This window comes from Paroedura picta, chromosome 2 (genome assembly GCF_049243985.1).
Source record: "Paroedura picta isolate Pp20150507F chromosome 2, Ppicta_v3.0, whole genome shotgun sequence".
In the NCBI taxonomy this organism is placed as follows: Eukaryota; Metazoa; Chordata; class Lepidosauria; order Squamata; family Gekkonidae; genus Paroedura; species Paroedura picta.
Window position 1 is genome coordinate 102,290,898 of NC_135370.1, and position 20,331 is coordinate 102,311,228.

Below are 20,331 nucleotides of genomic sequence, written 5' to 3' on the forward strand. Positions count from 1 at the left end.
AACAGTAACAAACTCTTGAAGAAGCAGTTGGAAGGTGGTGTTTACTGCTGTGATCCATTATATAGAAAAAGTGGAGGACCTGCAAGCATTTGGGGGGAGGTGCATTCATTTTTCCCTTTTCTTTTTCTCCCACTATTTCCTCTTTCTCTTTCCTCATAGCCTCCACTACTTCTCCCCTTTTTCCTGCTTCCTTTTCTCCTTCTCACCCATCAGCCAACCGGCCATTATCTGCCCCTTGTCTTCAGCTTTCCTTCTCTCCCTAAGGATTTAGTTACGGATTTGGAAGATTGTAGTAGTGGGAAACATATTGATTGTAATACTAATACTCTAGGAGTAGAGGTTGGTTAAATGAATGAGATATGAAACTATTACACATTGGAGGTTAAGATCAAGTACGAGAATCATGGCTAACTATATGTATGTATATTTGTATGCAATCACTGAAGAAGAGATTTGAAAATGAGCAGTTTACCTGACTGGATTTGACTGACTGGATTTTCCTTGTGTATGAAGTCGATCAATACAGTTCACTTGAAATAAGAGTGGGTCATTGTCAGTTTTATTTCTTTTTTGCACTAGTGGACCTTTTCATCTGTCATGATATGATTCCTCCTGTTTTTAAAATTCAGGATCACACCCCAATCTTTCCGATGTCCACATAGGGAGCCTTTGCCCCCCTTTACCCTCCGTTTGACCCCAAAATGAGCCCCCAGATTTGTTACCACACTGAAGCCAAGGGGAGGAAGTGGAAACTTCCCAGCAGCCTTTTTTCCCTTGTGAACCTTCATCAGACCAAGTGCCATTTTGCTGCCTTTGAATCCTCCTTCCAAGCCTGAAATCGATTTTTTAATTACCCCAACCATGTTATCAAGTGATTCCCCCTGACACCCCACCATGCGCCTCCTCTTCACATCCTGGAGCCTCAGAGCAGTGAACTGTGGGCAAGCTACTGCATCTGCTGGCTGCCTCAGCCCTGCTTCCGCATCACTCATTCCCACTCTTGGTGGTGGGCCGGTGCTGTGCTTCCAGGCAGGTACTGAATCTTCTGTCTTGAAGCTCATGTTCCTCCTATGGTGTTTCCAAGGCAAAACCCCTAATACATAAAACATCTAAAAACAGTCCCCAGCCCATCCAACCCACCCAACCCACCCCACCTGATATGTGTGTGAGTATGTGAACCGACTGGCAGCTAACTCTCTTTTGCTTGTTCAGGGCTGGGGGGCCAATGCACTGGTTCTTGGCTGAGGATCTATGTCTGACTTCTCAGAGAATGCTTCTTCCTGCAGTACTTCTGCTGCTGGCTGTGTGTTGGGGTCAGCTCTGTTGGTGGCCTCTTCCTCCTTTGCCTTAAGGAAGCATTTCTGTGGAGCTGCTGTGTGGCTCTTGGGTACATATAAAAACATATGATTAAAGTAAGGTGACCAGATTTTAACATTGGTAAAGCGGGACACCATTGACCAGGGCGGTTCTTGATTACAATTTTGGCCTATATGGAACAACAAAAAGTTTCATAGAACGCATAGAACGCAAAAATAGTATTGTAATATATATTTTTTAATTTCAACGTAAGTACAATTTGCCAGGGTAATCTTCCCTCCTCCCTTCTCCAGCATTTCCTGAGGAGCATCAGGAGGAATACCTTGGGATGCCTCTGACTGTTTCTGAAAATTGGTAAGAACTTGGTTTTGGTATTTGAAGCATTTACTATATTAAGGAATGAACAAATGGTTGGTTTTTGACCACTGCATTTCTAACTACACTTTGTAACATTCTGAATCTGACAGTGCAATCCCATGAAGAGTCTGAGTTGCACAGTAACTTCAGTATTAATAATACTGCTTAATCAGTGTGTTTCGGATCTTGGCCTAAATTTTCCTTAATAACTTCCAGACAATTTAAAAATAAGCTTTTCCTATTCCTCTTGCATAGGTCAAATATATCTGAGGCCTTTCTGCTAAAAGGAGAACACCTGGGCTTTCAAACCAGAAAGAACTCAAGTTCTATGAAGCCTTCAGTTTCACTCTTACAGTCATTGCTAGGTACAAATCTAGTGACAGGCACTTAGCTGTGAATGGATAATCTATTTTTACAAAACGTAGTGGTTTATTAATTAACCTGATATGTTTAGTTATATAGCAAATATTTGCTGCTATGCTATTAAATTAGTAGAACAAAATGATCATGTCTATGCATACAGTCAGCCTTTCTTTGGGGACATTCCATGTATAATTTTCTTCATAATATTCAACCAATGATCAGTAAACGGGCTTTGCAAGAAAATGCATTATAGATAGTAGCTCTTCTTATTCTCCCTTTCCCATGCAAACAAAGATATGTTGACATGAAGTTCTGAGAAAATATCTTCACTCAGTCAAATGGTCTGTGGTTTCTGAGACAACTATTCTGGGAAAATATGAATATTTAGTCAGCATTTTTTTCAAAACCCTTAACAGGCTGAATCTGTGAGTTCTGCATTTTCACAAATAAAAACAAAGTAGGGATACATTTATCAGTATTGTTTTCATGACTAGAGAGAACATATAATGATGATATCCTACTCTTCCATCCTAAAAATGCACTTCTAGGCGTGTTTGGGCAGTGGTGCAACAAGATATTATATATATATATATATATATATATATATATATGATATATATAGCTGCTTTATGAGGCTTGCTTATGCTACTGTCTGCTGTATGTAGTGGGGGCAGCAGTTTTCTCAGCCATGCCAGGACTGCAATCCTTTTCTGGAAGTCAGCTCCAGTGAGTAAAATGGCACTTACTTCTAAGTAGAGACTTTTGGGAGTGATTCTTAACTGGAGATATCAGATGATGTACCTTCTGCCTTATGCATACAGAATACGTGCTCTTCCATGAAGCTTTCCATGTATTACAAAAGGACATCATTGATTGCTCGATCCCTACACCTGCTGCGTTGCCATGTGGAGGTCTGCAGGACCAAAGATTCCAAGGTAATGGGGAGCTTTTGAAGCAGTGTAACTTCTAAGTTAATCAGCCTGAGTATCCTCCCCCTTCCCACCTATGCAGACAGCCATCAGTTCTAGGGACGCCAGCCTCTAGTTGGGACTTGGGGATGCCCCCAAATTGCTGCTCCTGTTCAGACTGGAGAGATCAGTTCCTCTGGAGAAAAATGGATGCTTTACAGGGTAGACTTTATGGCATTGTACCCCACAGAGGGCCCTGTCCTTCCCAGGCTCCATTCACAAGGCTTCAGGAATTTTCTAGCAGTCCTACCCCTCCACCTGTTGCTGGGGGCCAGTGGAAACCTGCCAACCCCAATCAATTCCCTGGAGAAAATAACTGCTTTGGATGATGGACTATGGCATTATGCCTCACTGACTTCCCGCCCTTCCCCAAGCTCTGCTTTCCCCAGACCCCGCCACCAAATTGCCAGGAATTTCCAACTTGGAGTTGGCAGCCTCAGTTGCTGTCTTTTATGCAGTGTGACTAAAGGTCAGGAGAGCAGGAGCCCCCCCCCCTCCACCTTCTTGGAGGGTTTTCCAGGGGAATAAGACAGCCACTGAAAGTATCTGAACAACCATGGATGAACATACTTTAGACTACAGGGGCTGATAACAGATCTTGCTGGAAAGATCAGAGCTGCCACTCAAGGACATGCAGAAAGAGAAAGGAGAAGAGGAAAATAATATCTTAGAGAGCATTAAAAGCTTGTATATGTAATCATCTCTGGACACAGGCATGACAACACTGCTTATGATAAAATCTGCCTTGTTTAGCTCAATACTGTGGATTCAGAAGACAGGTCTGCATTTGTTGTCAACTAGCAAAACAGTGTATTTATTTAGTGAGCTTTCAAAGGATGTTTTACTTCTTTATGATCAGCAAAGCAGAAAATTATTATTCTAACAGTCAAATGATATATCCTCTCAAAGGTTGTCCAGACTTTCAGTATGGGTTGCTTAGAAGTACTTTCACACAATAATAATTTTTAACCACCAGATGGCTCACTCCCAAAGGTATTTTTTACTTAAACAGAAAGTATTATACCATGATATAAGTAGCCCAGCCAAAGCTGAAACAGAAGAGTTTATCTAGTAATAGGAGAAAGAAAATGTGACTGCTTTTCAAAATCACCAAGTCAGTTGCAGAATGTCTCAGTCTGAATACCCACAGGTGCTCAAGAAGTCTAGTGATGAATTAACAGGCAGTTCTTAACTCTGGCCTTCACAGTTGTAGCCTGTATCTGGCACCATCTTCAGGATGGATGAGAAAGTTTAACGGAGTGCCGAAGTACACATTACAGATCTTCTGTCATCCTGTTTAAGCACTGGTGGTCTGGGAGCCTTAGGAAGGGGCCTTGGTACTGAGGAAAACAGAGTTCCAACTCTTTCCTCATGTTCTGTTTTCCTGACGTTTATTACATGTGCAGATTAAAATTTTTTAAAATATCAATATTAATTATATACTATTGCACAGATCCAGTACATATTGACACATGAATAAAGTGACCTAATACAAACGACCAAATGTGTTCCAACCTCTCTTGGGGTCTTCCTCTGTTACCCAAATTGCTGGGGAATTATGAATATAGCAAGAGGCTGGGTAACGCAGGATCTTTACTACCTTTCCCTGGAAGAAACCCTTCTTAAATGAAGAAGACAAAAGCTTACACTCAGGGGATTTATTTGGGGGAAATATTGGGATACACTCAAAACACTCACAGAAGCAAAAACATACATACACTAAATTCTACAGGGGGACAAGTTCAAGATACTGCACCTTTTTTGGATCCAAGCAACTAAGATACAGGGTTCACGACATCATGGGGTGGACAGGATGCCGGGTGTGGACAACAACACACACAAATCCAGGGGTGGACAGGATGCCGGGTGTGTAGGGAATAGCAGCACACACGCGCGCGCGCACACACACACACACACACAGGGTGTGCTCAAGGCTTGATATAGTGTTTGAAAATCCTGGGCCTACCCCAGAGACTGCCCACTAGGATAGCGATCCCCAACCTGTGGGCCGCAGACCACATGTGGTCCTTTGACTAATTGGAGGTGGGCCCCGAAAGACGCCTTTCCCCCCCCCCCCGGCCCTTTACTTCATCCCCCCTGGCCCTTTACAACACACTTCGGGTGTCATTGTCTCCCATCACTCCCAGATGGGACTATCTCGTTGCAGAGAAACAAGCTCAGGGTTCCCATTGATTTGTCATTGTCATGAGTTAAAATTTCCATGAAAATAAAATGTTCCTTATGTTCATTGTTGTGGTGTGTCTGTATCTTATTTTGAAGGGATGTTTAAACATTACCATAGCAATCAGAGAGCGTTAGGGCAGTGGTTGAGAGTAGAGGAGTAAACTACCCCCCCCCCCACCGGGCCTCAGTAAAAGGTGTTGAGTGGTCCCCGGTGAGTCGTCCCCGGCGTTGAGTGGTCCCCGGTGATAAAAAGGTTGGGGACCACTGCACTAGGAGGTCCATGATTGTTGATTGGTCTCTGATAATATGAGTACCTGATAGGTGGGTTTGAACTGTGAGGTCACTAGAGTGGGAGGTGTGGAGTAATTTCATCAAGTAGAACAATACCTTGGCTAGGTGTAATGTGTCGCTAATGGCCCTGTCTTTGTTTTATCAGGAAGGACTGGGGGAAGACATTTGGGGATAAGAGATGCTGCTAGTTTCTGTGTGTGCCACCTGCTCAGAGTCCAGTCATGGGCTTCTGTGCATGAAGGTGTAACACCTCAGCCGTCTGATATTAAAATACAACATGTACTATATCATACAAGACACATGAGAATGCTCTTAGGCTAAGAGAGGGCAATTATAAGGGTGGAACTTTGGAAAATAAATATTTTGTATGGGACAGCTCCTATATAGATATCTTGAAGCATTTTATCCTACCAGAAGCCTCTTCCTTGAATTCCTTTTACCACAGTCCCACAGTCCTTCTACTACAGTCCCTAATGCAACATTGTATCAGTGCATTTTAATACCAGACCACCGAGAAAGACCCCAAGAGGGGTTGAAATGCATTTGGTCCTCTTTGTTAGATCACTTTATCCATGTAGAAGAAGAAGTCCCAGTATATGGGACAGAAAAAATGAAGGCAAAGTCACTGTTTCAGTATCTATTGCATAGATAGAAACTTTTACCTGTGACAATTTACAATTAATGAGATAAAAATATAGGTAGGATTGTACCATGCAAACAAACTCATAATCTTTTGATTATACAACACTTGATATTTCAAAGCTTAATTTGCGAATGTACACAATTGAAAAGCATGTTATTAAAAATAATGATGAAGCAGTTAGTTTGTATTTATTTATGTAGTTTTCATACCACCCCTCACAAGTAAGTCATCTTGGAGTGGTGACTATTCTATTAGAACAATCGTCCATATCTTTGGATACTTAAATCTGGTGACTGGAGCAGTGAAGGGGCAAGGGATATCTTTCTAGAATCTTGAAAAGGCAGCAGTGGCTAACAGCACAGACACCATGTAGGTCACAGTCATACCTGCATCACACTGCCATAGTCTGCTGTTACACTCCCTTGCAGGAGGCAATTTTCTAGGAACTCCAACCCCCCCCCCCATGAATTCAGTAGGCATCCAAATGACACTTACTGATCCCATGAGAGGTGCTCTGCAACTGCCACTGCTGGTGCTGCACCGAGCTCCAGTTCTGCAAGGCAAAAGATCCCATAGGTGCTTGGCCAGCTGGTAAACAGAGCACAGATGATCACAGTCCAATGTCCCCCAGCTGAAGGGAGGAGCAGCCTGGTAAGGGAGTGTGCTAACAACCCAATGCAGGGCAGCAAGTGTCCCTCTCTTCCTAGCCCCCATTCACTGGCACCTATCCTGGGAGTATTCCCCAGTATATGACATAGGGCGTGGTGTCAGCAAGGCCTGGCTCAGGCTGCTGTTGTGAACACACACTGCTGAGTCTGGTTGGGGGAGCCATCGATGCTACAGTCGTGAGTGCTTGGGCTTATGCAAGGGGAACAGGGGAGGCAGACTCCTGGGCTAGAGCAGCTGGATTCCAGCCTCAGTTTCCCTGTCATTGTGTAGCTACCCCATTGAGCTGAGCCTCTGGAAGTGGGCTACCTGTTCTGAAATGAGACAGATAAGCCACACTTTGGGGTCCCCTTTGGATGTTAGTGCTCATTGCACATGCTACTGCATGCCCTCTCTGTGCCTCTCTTGCCACGGAGGTACAATGCCATGCACTCTATGACAAAATCCTGTTATGTGCCCCCTACCTACTAAACCAAAGGGCATCTGGATTGGGGGTTATGTAGTAGTGGGGAAAGGGATGTGCTTAGCTGTTTGGGAGGGATTTGGCTGCTTCTGAGAAGAGAGTGATTGGTTATGGATGTAATATCCTGTGCTCCATTGGGGCTTGTGGGTAGAGTTGCAGCAGTAGAGTGGCATTTGGCTTTTTCTCATTGCATGGGGCAATGCTGTAGTTTTTGATGGCAAAAAGTCCCACGAGTTTTTTGGGGGTGTTCCCAACCTGAGATGGCTTAAGAAGCTAACTCTGGTGACACCCCCAGCACACCCCTTCTATGACCACTGCAAGGGCTTATGCCAGAGGTCTGTTGGCTGGTGGCCACAGCAGGGCTGCTGAAGAAGCTGGAACTAGTGTCATAGTGCCTGGGCACTGTGCTGGTGTAACTCTGGTTTACACAGGCATCTAGTTGGCTCCCCAAGTGCTACCCTCCCCACTCAGTATTTCATTGTTCATTTGTATTTCAGTGATAGAAAGAACCATGAAGACAACACTAAGCTAGAAAATATAGGTTCAGAGTCATTATAACTGGGAAAAAATGACTTGGGAATGAAAAGAAGGTCAGTCATCGGTACCTCAAGGAATGTTCCACTGAACAATAACCTCTTGGGCAAATGTGCATCAGATGGGGCTGTCAGTCAAGGGAACATACAGATTTCTGCAAGCAGTCTACTTGCACTCCCTTGTATGACTTCCAAAGTATGAACCAGCAATTCCACAAACCAAAGAGCTGGTTCAATTGTAATAGTTTTGGACTGACTGAAATGGAAGATGTTGCCATTGTGAACCCTGAGTGCCACCTCAGGACAGATAGCAAGTGATTGTTTTTGGTCCCCTGCTCTCAGAAAAAAACAGTACATGAGTTAATTTTTCATACTTTTGAATTTAAGACTTGATCTCAAGCTGTTGCCAGCTTCTCTTCTGTGAAGACTGTCTGGAGAATATGAACTGTGGTCTGTGACATGGCAGGTCAAACAGGCAGGACAAACATTGTAATAACATCCTAATATTTCTAAGCTCTATACATTCCTGATGTCTGTCCCAGGCAGAACTCAACATGCGCGTGTATATTATGTACCATCAGCCAGAAACCATTTGTAGAAGTATATTTATCTAAACTGCAGCACATTACAAGAATTTGCCAGGACAATATGTGATCTGGTGCTGAAAAAGAAGGCTGGGGGGATTTTCTGGCCAGCGATGAGGAAGTCTAGTCCCTGCTGAACTTTTACAACTGATAAAGACGACGTCTGCTGGCAGTGTTCATTTTTTACTGGGCCATCTGCATCTAGTCAAGGATAACTTGACTTTTGGCAAAAGCCATTCATCAGCATGAGCCCTGTACAACTTTCTCTTGAGGAATAAAACAACACTGAGATGGTTAATATACTTCTTCTGGTGCCGAAGGTCAATGCTGGCAGAAACAAACCAGTGTCATAGTAACACACAGAAGCATTGAAGTTTCCCCAAGTGTTTATATGGCTGATGCTCCGTTTCTTTTTATCAGTCCTTGTTATCATTTATTTAGCTCTGCTTTAGCTGCTCCATAAATCATTATAACAGTGTTTTTTATTTTTGTAATTTTTGTCATCTCTCTTATCAGCTTTTATCACCTGTTTGTGTACACTGTATTTGCTGCTACTCTGCTGCACCCGATTAAAGTTGTATTAAAACTTTGAGTTCTCTCTGTATTCATTCAACATTTGAAATCTGTTTCAGATTCATCTTGTACATTTTGCACAACTCAGATTACTAAACAAATAATTTTAATTAGTTATAAATCCCTATTTAAAAGGGAGCTGGCTAACTTCTTGTAGAATCCAAGAGTTTAAGGATATGTCACATGGATTGGCTTAGCATGGAGTATGTGGTGAGATGACTATTTGTTTCTGATCTTGGTCATTGGATGCTAATGTGGGGAAGAGACCGAGAACCCATATGGCCAGTTTCCAGTGAATTGTCAGGTTCCCAGGGCTAACTTTTGGCAGATGAATTGAACTTCAAGCTTGATCTCTAGCATCAGTGTTAATTCTAATACTACTATGAGCAAGGTCAGTCAGAACTTTCCTCACAGTGCAGAATGTGGGACCTGATAGTGGGGCATTTTACTCACATGTGTTTGTTCTTCAATCTCTTATCACTGAATTACTAAATCTTCAAGGACAGAACTAAATCTGTGACCTGTTTGCACAAACTAGTGTTGGATCTAAAGATGAGAGTTAACATCAAAATTGTATTCTGGGATGCAAGTCATCACTGGGCAGTGGACATTGCTGTCATCAAGTTGCATATGAATCACTCTGCTGATAGGAAAACTGAGAGGCCACATTCACAAAATAGAGAGTATAGGCTCATATGTGCTAACTCCATCTCTTGCCAACACACATTCAGGTCCATATGAATGCAGAACATACACTTGTACAAACCATGCATACATTGACTCTGTTCACATAGTGGAGAACCTTTGAAAAAAACAGGAATCCTGCATCTGTTGACAGAACTTCTGCAAATTTGTACATGTTATCCTCTTAAATATGAGTCAGGTTAAGTTGAGAGTGAGTGATTGGCCCAAGGTCAGCCAATGAGCTTCCATGTCAAAGTGGGGATTCCCAAGTACACCTCCCAGATGCTAGTCTGACACTCTAATCACTACACCAAAAGTGAAACTCTCTTTATTTGTACACATGGGGAATAAACAGAATTTAAAAGGGACTCTTGCCAGTATTTTGCTTGTATCATTAAAAAGACACAAAGTAGATCTTTAGATTAGACTAAGGAATCCTCCTTAGCTTCTTTTGTTAATCAGCCATAGTTAAAACAATTACAATAAAAGAGAAATTATTGTTCCATTGAGTTCTTGCATTAAGAACTTGTATTACACAATACTTCAATCAACTCTGAGAAAAGTCTGTAATAAATATAGTTGTAAAACCTAATTGTGGATTCACTGAGAAGACCATATTGAAAATGGAATGAAAAATATGGATTGCAAAAGTGTCTGAAGACACATGATACAGAAACTTTCTGAAGCTAAGCAGGGCTGGATCTGGTCAATGCAAAAAAAGACTGCCCATGTTTGCTGTTTTGAGAGCCATTACAGAAGAACGGTTTGATATTAATGTGATACATAAATTTAAGTGAATTTAAGTGAGTTTGCTAATTTAGAAATTTTAATCCATGTTTTCTAATAGTCCTAGGAAAATAACTGCAAAGTTTAATGTATTCTCAGTGCTACAATTGACTTGTATTTTGTTTTACATTAGGAATCAATATCACTTTAGTTCAGCTATTTTAATCAAGAATAATGTCACTGACAGAGAGCCTTTCCAGGTCTTCATTGTTGAGTCCAGTTATGAAATTAGGGTTGCTAGCTCTAGGTTGGGAAATACCTGGGGACTATGTCACTAGAGCCTGGAGTAGGAGGGATTAGGGTGGGGAGGGATCTCAGTGGAGTATAGTGCTATGGAGTCCACCTTCCAATGCAGCCATTTCTTCAGGAGAACTGATCTCTTTATGATGAGTCATAATTCCAGGGGATCCCCAGATCCCACCTGAGGACTGGCATTCCTATATGAAATCTACCTTTAGCCAGATTTATCAGCTGTCTGGAAAGGGACAAATTTATTATTCTTTTATGTTTTTCTCTTTGAAACTGCACAATAATTTGTGGTAATTAGCTGTTTGATAAGGTAAGAAGGGTAGACTACATGTATATAAATCTACCATGCACAAATTGCAGTATTGTTGAATCCTTTGTGATGTGTTGTAAAGACATGAGTTACCATTAAGGGATTAAACCTTTACTGAACTGAGTTGCTACAAAGAAACAAGGTTCATTAAATCACTGGAGTACTAGGTCATTATCACTGAACCAGTCAACATCTGTGTCCAAATGCATGGCAAGTAAATTGGACTGTATAGAGTTTATGCTGAAGATGAACAAACTTAAATGCTGAACCAATGCTTTTTAAGTTCTCAAACTTCCAGGTCATACACCAATCCCTTCCTCCCCTTTTCTGGCATGAAAAATATTTTCATTGCTGTTAGTATCAGCATAGTTTGGTCTTCGTAATCTATTTCTAGTCTCTTTCCTGCTTCTAAACTGTCTCAACTTTATACTTGCTTGGAAACTGAGATAACATTACAAACTTCTTTTTTTTGATCCTGTGTTAGAAGTTTTTCCTTCCAGCTTGGTCAGCTAATGTACAACTAAATCCTAGTTTTGACATCTTCCTAATTTATTTATTGTCTGATTTTCTTTAGGCCTGAACAAAAATATTTCAGCATGTCAATTCTGTAAAAAAAAAGTTATTATTTAGAAGCAACTCCTTTAAAAAAATAGAGTTCTTTTGTGTTTTGAAAAATCTGTCTCAAGAAAGAGAAAAGTAAATTTAAATGATTTTTCCATTAGAAATAATTCCTGTATCCATTCAATACTCATAAAAGATGGAGTGAATGGCTGATTTACGTTATTTTATTTTATTTGTCATATTTATAGACCGGCCCCATTGGGCCTGCTGTTAATGGTAAGGGCTTGAGGGAGACAGTCAAACCATCCTTTGCCAAGGACAACAGTACCTATTCAAATAGGGCACACTATGGTATTTATTTATTTTTTAAATTTCTATACTGCTCTCCCATGAGGCTCAGTGTGGTTTACATAAAACGTGGAGCGTATATATTGAATCATGGTACAATAACAACAATAATCATAACAGAGTTAACAGCAGGTTTACAACAGTTTATAACACAACACTAATATTTATAACTTCTAACATAAACCCAAAGGGAGGTTGGTTTGGCTTCAGATCATTGTGGGGGTGTCTGGGGGACCAGTGGATGTTGGTTGGTTGGTCTGGGGTGCCAGCAGATGTTGTTTGTTCAGGCTGCCTCAACCAAATGCCTGGTGGAGGAGCTCCCTTTTACAAGCCCTACGGAATGGTGGGAGTTAAGGAAGGGCCTTGATCTCTTCATGGAGCTTGTTCCACCAGGTGGGGGCCAGGACAGAGAAAGCTCTTGTTTGGGGCCAGGGATCCTTAGCCAGTTGGTGGTGGCAAAGCATAGGGCTCTTTTGGGGGTATAGGCCGGGAGGTGGTCTTTCATGTTCACTGGGCCCAGACTATGTTCGGTCTTGAAGGTGATTACCAAAACCTTAAGCCTGATCTGGATTGAACTGGGAGTCAGAGGAGTTGTTGGAGTGCTGGCCGGATGTGTGCCCTCCATGGTGTAGAAGTCTGAAGAGATGGCAGATGTAGTCAGGGATCTTTAACATCTCATTTAGCTTGACCTTTAAACTCCAAAGAAAGAAAGAAGCTTAACAGGTCTACTTAGAATATTTCATAGGAGAACTCCAAGAGGAGAATGACCTCATTATGTCAAAATTGGTAATGTTTACAAAACTGCAAGACGCCTCCTTTTTATCAGCATAATACATAGTTTAATGCATGCATTTTCAGACAGATATTTCAGTGTAGAGTGATCATTCTACATTAATATTGCGTAGCCTATGAAAACCTACTTGGGGAAAAGCAAAGATGAGAAGGATGCACTCATTAAATTTACTTTTAATTTGAAATAAAAAATCAGAATCAGCACTGAATACTCAATGGTTTAGGAAAAAATATTGGGGACACAAAGAAAGGGCAAAATAGGTTAGGGACACCTCTGTGATGTAGACACTTCTTTGCTTATTCATTTTCTGATGGTGCCAGTGACAGATCATTTTCTGATGGTGCTAGTGACAGAAGAAGGGAACGGGAAGGACGAATGAAAAGCAATTGGGGGAATTTGTATACCTGTCTAATATAGATACAGATTACCTTTAATGGCATAAAATTCCAATAAATACAGATAATCACAGATGGACATAGGTGATATACTCTGAAACCTGATGCGTAGGCTAGCATTTTTGTAAATACAAAAATTTGACTTTTAACATAGACTATAGTACATTTGTAGTTTTAGACAATAGAACATGATTCTTCTAATTAATACCTGTTTAATAGCATGGCAGCACAAGTGAATCCCCTTGTTCTTTCCACAACAACTGTATAGTTCAAGGAATACCAGTACTCAAGGATTCCTCCCCCATTACATCAGGCTGTAATTATGCATGCAGTGGAAAGATTAATATGAAATCTATTCACACACACACACACAAACATACACAGAGGAATCAGTTCTGTATTATAACATCTGAGAGAGCTTTTTTTCTGTTTACATCATTTCCTCTTCTGGAATGAAAAAATGCACCAGCAAGTACCATGCAATGATTTCACCTCTTGACAAAAACCAAAGAGATTGAACTGAGACACGATACATCTGCTTTACGACTTTTAATTGCTTTATGACCCAGTTCATACCAAGCCCTCTCAAAGCAGAGGCCCTTGGTATGCCCCACTAGAATAAATCTTGATCTGAGATGCACCGCTTAAGAAAACACCGCCACCTAAAATAGCAACAGTATTTCTTCTTCACATAAATCTTGAGGTGCTTATGGGTGACCTGAGAAAGTGAGATGCTGAAAAGCCAGTTGTCTGGCCAATAGTTTGTTAAAATTTCTGGTGTTGAGGGGTGGGTGGATATGGAAGCCACTTACTAACACAAAAATCAGTAATAAATTAATATAACTTTTCTCCTGAAAGAGCTCAGATGGCACAATTCCCATTCCATTGAGTGAACTTCTGTAGCATAATTATACTGAATATAGATTTACTTATGGCCATCAATTGTAATTTGCTGCATTTTCTCACAGAATGTAGAAATACAGATAAATGTAGAATTTTAACACATGCCCTAACAGCTTGTAAGACACAAGAAAACAGTGTTTATATTAATAAAATTTCTCTCTCTATACAATTCAGTTTTAGATCAGTAATCTGTTTACATGGCAGAATGTCGCTAACCCTAATCTCTATATTAAGAGCCTCTTCTGGCGCAGGGTGGCAAGGCAGCCGACATGCTGTCTGAAGCTCTGACCATGAGGCTGGGAGTTCGATCCCAGCAGCCAGCTTAAGGTTGACTCAGCCTTCCATCCTTCCGAGGTTGGTAAAATGAGTACCCACCTTGCTGGGGGGTAAAATGGTAACAACTGGGGAAGGCACTGGCAAACCACCCCGTATTGAGTCTGCCAAAAAAACACTAGAAGGCAGGACCCCAAGGATCAGACCTTTATTCTCTATATTAATACATGTCGTCAGTCTCTCATAATGTTCATTGCGTTCTTTCCTACTATACATTCTGCCAGAGTTATAATTATCCAAGCATGGAAGTATAAGACCTGCTGAAACCATGTAATACTTTGAGTGTAGTTCAGAAAAGGAAACATCAGAATGCTCAGTGAAAATTGTCAGCATGGGGTTATCCGTGGGAGAGTGTCATTCATTTGATTAGAGTATATTGGCTGATCCCAATAAGAGGTTTGTGTAAAAGTCTCGAACAGAACAGTTTGTTCCATTGTGTGAACACAAGCTGTTTCAAGAAAAGATATAACTTCCACACTCTCTATTTCTGAACAATAAAATGTACTTGCTATACATAACTAAGTAAACCAATGGGGCAAAAGGAACTTTTGAGTGCCACCTACTGGCATGTCACCTATTTGCTGCTTCAATTCTAGTTCTGTTTAACAAGTTATTGTTTGAATCAAGGGCAAGGAGAGAAGAATGTTTCAAAGTCGAATGAGGGAATCAGCTGCAGCTTGGCATGCCTTTTCAACTGATGAGACTGAGGTGGTGGTGGTGCTTGCTGTGCTGGCTGGCCCTGTTGCCCCTGCCCTACCTGATCAGAGGTTGCCATTCGCGAAGCACCTGACAACCTGACATTACTATTATCATTTATTAGATTTATAAAGCACCCCTGCCTAACAGGCTCAGGGTGGTACAACGTTTTAAAATTCTCCATAAATATAAACTCTGATAAAACAGTAAAACAATAAAAACTGTAAAGCTGTAAACCTTAGAGTCCAATTATCTCACATCTTAGTTCTTGTTTTCATTCTTATGTCTTTAGGCCATCTATGCCAGTAGACTCCGGAGGGCATGCATTCTGGAGAGGGGAGGTCCAATTATTTTGTTTGCCCTGGCCTCAACTGTTTGCCTGGTGGAATTGTGCTGTTTTACAGGCCCTGTAGTACTTTCAAAGTTTTTTCATGGCCCGGGGCTCCTCTGGCAGCATATTCTACCAGGCTGCGGCCAGGGCTGCATTGTGTTCAGATCTCGTTGAACTCTGTCTCTATCTTCCAGAGTATTTGCCAGTCCTCCAAATTTGGTGTCATCTGCAAACTTGATGAGTATTCCCACCACCCCCTCATCTAGATCATTAATAAATACGTTAAAAAGTACCAGGCCGAGCACCGAGCCCTGAGGTACCCCGCTACTCACCTCTCTCCAGTCTGATGAAACACCATTGACAACAACTCTTTGAGTGCGGTTCTCTAACCAATGCCCTATCCACCTGATTATCTGAAAATCCAGATTGCAGTCCTTCAACTTATCCATCAGAACATCATGGAGAACCTTGTCAAAAGCTTTACTAAAATCCAAGTAAATGACATCAACTGAATTTCCACGATCCAGCAAACCTGTTACTTGGTCAAAAAAGGAAAACAGGTTGGTCTGGCAAGACCTGTTGGAGACAAATCCATGCTGACTTCCTTGGATCACCAAATTGTCCTCCAGATGTTTGCAGATCACTCCCTTTAATATCTGCTCGATTATCTTACCCACAACAGAGGTCAGACTCACTGGTCTGTAGTTTCCCGGGTCATCCTTCCTCCCGTTTTTGAAGATCAGAATAACGTTTGCTCTCTTCCAGTCCTCCGGTACATCTCCAGTCCTTAAGGAGGTCCTGAAGATGATGGACAAGGGCTGTGCAAGTTCTCTGGAAAGTTCTTTGAGCACTCTCGGGTGCATTTCATCCGGCCCAGGGGATTTGAACTCATCCAGTGCAGCTAAATGCCTCTCGACAACCTTTCTGTCCATGTTAACCTGCCACCCAGACACTATCCTTTGGCTACTGCCATCTCTAGATGTGCCTAAACCCTTTGACCTGTGGGAAAAAACAGATGTAAAATAGGCACTAAGCCTTTCTGCTTTCTCTGCATCTTCCGTTAGAGTTTGTCCGAACCCAACAGTGGGCCTATTGCCTCCTTTACTTTACGTTTGCTCCTCACATAATTGAAAAATCTTTTCTTGTTACAAAGGGCTTCCCTGGCCAATCTTAGCTCACTCTCAGCTTTGGCCTTTCTGATGATTGATCTACAGTGCCTAGTAACCTGTAGGTACTCTTCTTTAGAGCTCTGTCCTTCCCTCCATTTCCTGAACATTTTCCTTTTCTTTCTTAGTTCCTCTTGAAGTTCTCTGTTCATCCAAATAGGCTTCTTAGAGCTCCTGCAGTGTTTTCGTCTTTCTGGGATAGTCATTGATTGAGAATGCAATAGCTCTTGTTTGAGTAGCGCCCACCCTTCACATGCTCCCTTCCCTTCCAGCATTCTCGTCCATGGTATGACACTCATCATGTCTCTGAGTTTATTAATGTTTGCCCTACGAAAATCCAACATCCGCGTCTGGCTACAAGCTTCCTTGGCTCCCCATCTCAAAAGGAATTCTATGAGGACATGGTCACTTCCCCCTAGGGTCCCCACCTCCTTCACCTCATCCACCAACTCTTGCCTGTTGGTCAGTATTAAGTCCAGTATGGCTGAACCTCTTGTGGGTTCATCTACCATTTGATAAATGAAATTGTCAGCCAGGCAGGTACAACGATATAGGCTAGATATCAGGAAAAAATTTTTCACAGTCAGAGTAGTTCAGCAGTGGAATAGGCTGCCTAAGGAGGTGGTGAGCTCCCCCTCACTGGCAGTCTTCAAGCAAAGGTTGGATACACACTTTTCTTGGATGCTTTAGGATGGTTAGGGCTGATCCTGCGTTGAGCAGGGGGTTGGACTAGATAGCCTGTATGGCTCCTTCCAGCTCTATGATTCTATGATTCTATGAGTGTATTTTTATAGGGCCAAAGTTCATATTGTTTTACAAGAAATGTTCAATGTTAAGCATTTAATTTAAATTTGGAAATATCTGTCAGGATGGCTCTTAGACTGTGTCAAGTAGTTAACGTGGGGTCTAAGATCTTCTAAGTAAGCTGAATCTGTATTATTAAATATATCTCCGCAGTGCCTCCCAGCCTAAACTTAAAGCTTAACTAAAAGGAGACGCTAAATGGAGTGGGTTTAAGTATAACAAATGAAGACTATATTTTACTGTTCTTTGTAAGTTCATATCATTATGTAGTTAATGTGGGGTCTTAGATTTCCTATGTAAGCTGAATCTGTATTATTAAATATATCTCCGCAGTGCCTCCCAGTCTAAACTTAAAGCATAACTAAAGCATAACTAAAAGGAGGCACTTAATGGAGGGGGTTCCAGTATGCAAAGCAAGCAAAACTGAACAAATTTTTTGCATTAGGAAATATGTCTCAGTTTAGGCTAGCTTTGGATTTGAAATGATTATGCTTTCTGCTTTTGGGCTTTCCTTTCCTCTTTTTCCAGGTTGTAATTCACCATATGTTTTCCACAATGGGGTCAGAAGGAGGCAGCTTCCCATGATGCTATGCTCCCTTCCCTGTTCTAATTTTTTTTTTTGCAAAATGGTGCCTGCTTGCACCTTTCTTTTAACTGTGCTCCTTCATTCCACATGTGAGTTCATCCATGCATAACTGCACAGAGTCTGAGAGGAAGCTTAGTGATATACTAAATGCAGGCTGAGTTCATGTCTTCCAGAAAGCATCTCAAATAACAATCAAAATGCTATCTCTCAATGATACCCTAAGATGGCTTTATGCATAAGCTGATTAATACACAGGTTAGAACATTATTATATGAAGGACCTACAAATTTTTAAAAAATCATTTTTGAGGGTAAGGGTTAATGCTATCGGGCTTCTTAAATTTGAGAAATTGTTATAAGCCACCACAAGCTAGTCGTGGTAGGAGAGGCAACATAAAAATTAAATTAATAAATAAAGAATAAAAATAATAAATACCTCAAGGCTTCAGCATGTCTTAAGCTGTCCCAGGCTAGACAGCTGATGGCTGGCACCATATAGTTAGGATTGCCCGCATGGGGGTGGGAACTTTGTAAGCCTTCAGTCAGGCCAACTGAGAAGAAGGGCTCTAGGATTAGATTTGCTATAAGGAAGCTTCATTTGTTCACTGCTTGCTACAAGGTACTGGCTAGGTATGCCGTGCTATCCAACAGCACCTAGATGCATTCCTCTTCTGGTCATGTGTTTTTGGATTGAGGGGGGGAAGGGCTTTAAGCCTTAAAAAAAAAACTTGCACTATTCTGAGAATGAACTTTAATTCATATCTTAACTCCTGCTTGAAAATGAACATCCTTCTATTCTTATCATAATGTTTCTGTTTTGTAAAACATTTTTGATCCTTAGCCATATCCCTCTTGGCAGTTGCTGTGAAGTTGTTTCTCTCCAGTTATGTACTGCAATGGATTACCTTTGGAATTCTTCCTTTCCATGACTGCAACATAGAGGATCTCATAATAACTTGCCGAAATGTCATCCTTCTGTGTATACTACAATTTCACCGCTAGCAAAGCAAAATGCTGATAAGCCAATCAAGCAAAATCAGAATGAAAAGCACCCTGATACATACCTACGAAATGGTGTGCTACATATCCAACATAAAAGGAAATAAATCCCTGCCTTAAAATCTTGATGACATCCCATGGCCATGAAACATTCAGCAACTGACAAAACATTGTGAGTTCAAGTGTGTTTTCTTTCAAACTAATTATATTTCAGTTAAAGAATAGATCTGTTTTATGAGAAATTCCCATTCACTGTTGTTTGAACGCTCACAGCATCTGGCTCTGGGAGAACCAACTTCAAATTTATACTCTGCCATGGAAACTGTCCAAGTGACTTTTGACCAGTCACATACTCTGAGAATAACCTACTTTACAGGATTGTTGAGATTAAATAGAGGGGAGGCCATTCACAGTCTAGGCCCAGGATACCTGAGGGACTGCCTGTCTGAACATGTCCCCTGAAGAGCATTATGCTCTGCCAGTTCCAATTGGCTGGTGGTTCCTGGTCCAAGGGAGGTTTGCCTGGCCTCAACTAGTGCCAGGGACTTTGCAGTACTGGCCCCCACCTGGTGAAATGATCTCCTGGAAGCGATGTAGGCTCCGTTGGAACACATTCAGTTCTGAAGGGCCTACAAAATGGAGCTCTTCCACCAGATATTTGATTGAGGTCAGGTTACCAAAAAAATCTAATAACCCGCCCTCCCACCTCAAAACACTCTCCCTCTTAACATCCTGGATGTGGAAAGCAATATGGGAGAGTAATGGGGCAAGTAATGTGAATGATCTGAGAATAAAGGAGGCGGTATATAAATACAAATAAATACATACATACATACATACATACTTGTGTTTATTGTTTTTTAATTAATGCAGGTTTTAAATCTGGTTATACACCATCCCAAGACAGTTGGGCTGAAAGGGGTAGTTCTATAATAAAATAATGTCAGCTACTTTGGGTCCCGGGGTGGGTGGGAATCTAGCATACAAAGTAGATTTTTAAAATCTATCACTAACTAGTGAAGTGTTCTGTTGAAGAGAAGACACCAGCCTAGTAGAAACAGCAGCTTTTTGGCATAACATCCTATGTGCTCTTTTACCCTGAATTAAAATATTGGTATTTATATGCAAAAGCAATCCCAAGTTTGTGCCAGAAAACTTGAACTGGTCAGTCTGTATTGTACTTGTTCTGGCATGACATGAAACAGTGATCTTTTAAGGTCACTGAAACCCAGCTCTGAGCCACTAGAAAGCCTATGCAACCACCGTCATGGTTTAAAAACAGAAAGCTGTGGTTATCAGTCAGTGGGATTCTCCATCCAATATCACTTTCTGAGATTTTTCTGCAGTCCTGTAGAATTGTGGAACAAAAACATTATCTTTTCTTTTATCTGAACATATTGTGTGATCAGAGCCCAAGTGGATCTCTCTCTGATGGCAGAAAGCTAT

At 41.4% G+C, this 20,331-nt stretch overlaps 1 long non-coding RNA gene across 2 annotated transcripts in view; it reads left to right on the forward strand.

Annotated features, from left to right (window-relative positions):
• Nucleotides 1-2,670: 2,670 nt before the first annotated feature.
• The window catches only part of LOC143828760 (uncharacterized), a 55,539-nt gene continuing 37,878 nt past the window's right edge, over nucleotides 2,671-20,331 (forward strand). For both annotated transcript variants that reach the window (XR_013227857.1, XR_013227856.1), the window contains exons 1-2: nucleotides 2,671-2,763; nucleotides 2,859-2,972. This is a non-coding gene — a long non-coding RNA (uncharacterized LOC143828760). The remainder of the gene's footprint in view (nucleotides 2,764-2,858; nucleotides 2,973-20,331) is intronic.